The sequence below is a fragment of the Parasteatoda tepidariorum genome, chromosome 9, assembly GCF_043381705.1.
Source record: "Parasteatoda tepidariorum isolate YZ-2023 chromosome 9, CAS_Ptep_4.0, whole genome shotgun sequence".
NCBI classification, from domain to species: domain Eukaryota; kingdom Metazoa; phylum Arthropoda; class Arachnida; order Araneae; family Theridiidae; genus Parasteatoda; species Parasteatoda tepidariorum.
In genome coordinates, this window is record NC_092212.1 from 32,987,117 (window position 1) to 32,991,581 (window position 4,465).

Below are 4,465 nucleotides of genomic sequence, written 5' to 3' on the forward strand. Positions count from 1 at the left end.
AATGAGGGTTAATTTCACGATCGGCGCACCCATCTTGCCCCACCTCTTTTTCCACTTTTTCATCCCCTCTTCCTCCTCCCGCAATTTCATCGGCATCCGGATTTTGTTCTACGATTTTACACCCCCTCTATTTCCCATTATCTTACATTGTTTTCTTAACGATTAAAAAATGGTCTCATTGATGAAGTTAAGACTGCTTAAGATTTTGAAATCAGAACGCCACGATAGCAACGTTTATAGTAAACGTAGCGTAAATAAACATTAACCCATTTATTTGGGTATAGCGTCATTTTAAAAAGACAGTTCCTTTTTACATCCTTTTTTGTTTCTTCTTTTTTTTTTTCTAGCGAAACTAAAATAAAAAAATAAGCATTAACCCATTTATGCATAACGTCTCTTAAAAAGACGGCTCCTTTTTCTATTATTTTTTTAAAATAAATAAATAAATGAAATCAAACAAACATATATTTATTTGGACCGAGCGTCCTTTTAAAAGGACGGCTCCTTTTCTCATTATTTGCTTTTAAATAAATAAATAATAAAAAAAAAAATCAAACAAACATATAACCATTTGGACCGAGTGTCCTTTTAAAAGGACGGTTCCTTTTTCCATAATTTTTTTTGTATAAATAAATAAAATAAAATAAACATTAACCCATTTGAACCAAACGTCCTTTTAAAAGAACGGTACCTTTTTTTCATTTCTTTTATAAAAATAAATATTAACCCATTTGGGCCTAGCATTCCTTAAAAAAAACCAATCCTTCTTTCATTATTTATTTATTTAAAAAACAAGTTAGAGCCACAGTGTTTTATCATAAGGTTGCAGGAGAAAAATAGTTTGGTCTATCCTTACATATCAATCATATAAATATTTATATTTGGATCGAAAGTTAAAACACCGTGATATTTTTATAACTAATGTGGTAAGCAACAAAAATTAATGTTTATTTGATATAACATAAGATGTAATCAGGACTGCCAACTTTCTGCCCTTTCTGTAAAAATATATTCTAGTGGTAGCTAATTTTATCTTTTAAATGTTTTGTTTTTTGTTCATTTAAACTTATTTTCCACACTACTAAATATAAATGAATTAAAAGTTCAAAAACAATGCTCTAATTTTCTAACTCTCATATGGTGGGGCTTTTAAAATGTTCGCAAAACTACCAAAAATTCAAAAAGCTTTGGTTTTTAAATGTCTACCCAACCACTCTATAAAATATTTTGCAGGAAGCGTAGCAGTTGGCAGGAATGTGTCTGACGTGTTTTTTTTTTAAACTTAGATGTTTTTTATATGTGAACCATTTATTACATACAAGCTTTAATGCAGGGGGGCAAACTTTACAGTTTTTTGGAAAAATTTTTCCCAGTGGTAGCTAGGTGCTTTAATGCATGTTTTATAAATTTTATCGCATTTTGTAAATTTGATTTAAAGTTATTTATCTTACCACTACATGTAAATGATTCAAAAATTCGTTCCTTAGCTCTCTCGTGATAAAGCTTTTAAAATGCTGGCAAAATTAAAAGAAATTCAGAAAGTATAAGTTTTTAATTGTCTAGCACTCTATTAAAAATTTTGGTGAAAATTTAATATAAATAGCCCTGGAAAAAATTTAATATAGGAATAGACAGCTCTGTTTAAATAGTTCAAAGAATTTGAAGGATAAAAAAAACAAAAACATTAATCGTTTAAATGCTAACTAAAGAAATGGTTGGCCACAAATTTGTCGTTTGAAAAATTCATCTGTAGTGGGTGTTTGAAAAAAAAATGTATGGGTGTTTGAAAAAAAAAATGTATGGGTGATTTTGACAATGTTCAAATTTTTGGGACATTTGCAAGTCATAAAAGTTTATTTTTAAATTGTTATTATTATTATTATTTTTAAGTTTAAAGATAATGTGTCAAGAAGCTTGTCCAACAAATTGTAAGACATTGCTTTTGTAAATATAGGGTAATCCAACCAGTGAAGGAACACACCTCACTGAATGAACATTTCATAGATATTTTTTAAAAATAAGATTTTAGAAGTTTTTAATTAGAATGATTGATAACAGTAGCTTACAACCTAACAATAGGAAGTTATTTAACAATGAATTGGGTTACCTGGTCATATTGTCTTCTGTGGAAAATTTTTTGAATTTGTTAGTATCTGTGCATCAATCACCTTGTTTCTTTGACAAAATTATATGGTCAGTGTTTGTAGTTATCCGTTAAAAGTGCAATTAATTGCATTTAATAGTTTTATTTTTCTCACCGTGCAAAAGAGAATTCAAAATAAGGTTAATGAAGTTACGTTTTATTTATTTTACGCATCATAGAATAAGCAAGTACTGAGGTTAGGGGGTGTTTATTAGCTGGATTACCAAACGATGAAAAACCAATGAATGAACAAGTGTTCCTTTACTGGGATTTTTCCAACTTAATAGAAATAAAAGAAAACTTTTTTGATTTTCTTGTACCTTTAGTCATATAATACATCAAAATTCTGTTAAAAAAAACAACAACAACTTCCTGCTAGTGAAGGAACAGACATCTTCCTTCACTGAGATATTCTTCACATTTTTCATGGGGTTAATTCTAAACACTGGGGGATCCGCGTTCGGCTGACTAACCGGAATATCTGCTCCTGCACCCCAGAACCCAAGGTCAAGAAAACTGAGATGGGCACAATAGGCCTTGGCCCTCTATGGGCTGTGGAGCCACTGAGTTTAGTTTATATATATATAAAGCACAATAAAGACAAAAAGGATAAAAAGACAAAAACGTAGAAAAGTAAGAAATTTAACAAGTTCTATTTACTGCGCATAAGCTGCAAGTATATAGAACTCATAAAGTAAGTTAAAAATATAGGGAAAACATGGAAAATATTAAAGATAAATGAAAAGAGTAGAAGAAACACTATTAAAAAAACATAAATTAAAAAACAGGAAAACAGAAAAATTTAAAGATATAATCTTTCCATCAGCTCACACGATTATATCCGCAAAAAGAAGTGCTTTCCAATATTGTATTAATATAGCCGAAGCGAAATATATCGTACTATATATTAAAATATATTTTCATATTAATTTTTATTAAAAAAAATATTTTATCTAATATATATATATTTTTTAATAGTTTTTCGTCTTCTCTTTTCCCTAATCATTATTATTTACCATGTTTTCGCTATATTTTTAGCTTCTGACTCAAAACTCTGATATTAAGCCATTTACCGTAACTGTAGAAATACAAAGTGCCGAGTTGGAAATCCAGAAACGTTGCCTGGGCATCATAAAAGTTTTAATCTAGATTCACTTCCAATGTTTTAAAAATTATTTTAATTTTTTTAAAACTTTTTTTATAAATTAATGCATGATTAATAATAATTGGCGTTAATATATATATTTTTTAATATTTATGGTTTGTGTACTTTTTGCATTTTTTGCCATAACTCTGGAACTACTTACAAGAATCCATGGGCATCTCATTCATACTAAGAAAATTTTACGCTATACTACTGCTACCACTAAGCAGCAATGGCTCAGTGGGTAAGGAATTGAACTGTTACTGTAAAAAACTTGGGTTCAATACCCAGTGGCGACTACAGGCCCACCCAGCTTCAGTTCGATGGGCACCAGCTTATCTGGGAAGTAAAAAGGGCATGTGCGTAGTGCTGGCCACATTGTTACTATCATGTTGTTAGTCAGGAAATTGTGGAGCCTTGAGCTCCATGACCCCCGTGGGCCACAACGTTCTATTGCGAAAATTCTTTGCTTTGTTTTACTACTAATAATAATGCTATTACTTATACTATTACTACTACAACTAATAATAATTAGAAAATACTACTACTACTAATTAATAAATAAACAAGTAAAGAAATAAAATAATAATGATGCATTTTGATAAAATTTTTTAAATTACAATCAAGTTACAACAAGTTTTAACGTTATCCGTTCATAATAAAGAGAGTGGGATCATTGTTTACTGTAAATTAATTACTAACCTACAATTTTAAACAAATTTTGAAATTGATATACTTTAAATATTTTTAAGATAAAAAATTTCTCAAAAAAAAGAAGAAAAAAAGAAACTGAATTTTTTAAAAAATATTTTGACTTTTTGAATTATTAATTCTCTCTTAAACAGTATTAAAATTATCCTGCAACTTGACTTATTAAAACAAAGGGCACGTAGCACGTAGTAACCAAACAAGAACCTTAAGGTTGTACACATCGGTCATAGTAAAAATTTGAGTTTTACTTAAATGTTATATTATTCTTCATTTATTTACAAACAATCTACATTTCCTTATGTGCATGAATTGTAGATGAAGTCTGAAAACATAAAACACATTAAGCTGAAAAACACATAAAATTTCAAGTTTGAGATTCATAGAGATGCATTAGAGTTAGTTTTCTTCTGAGTAATTTTTGTTTGAAACTGGAAATGCCGTAGATAAATTATGTACTTGGAAATGTG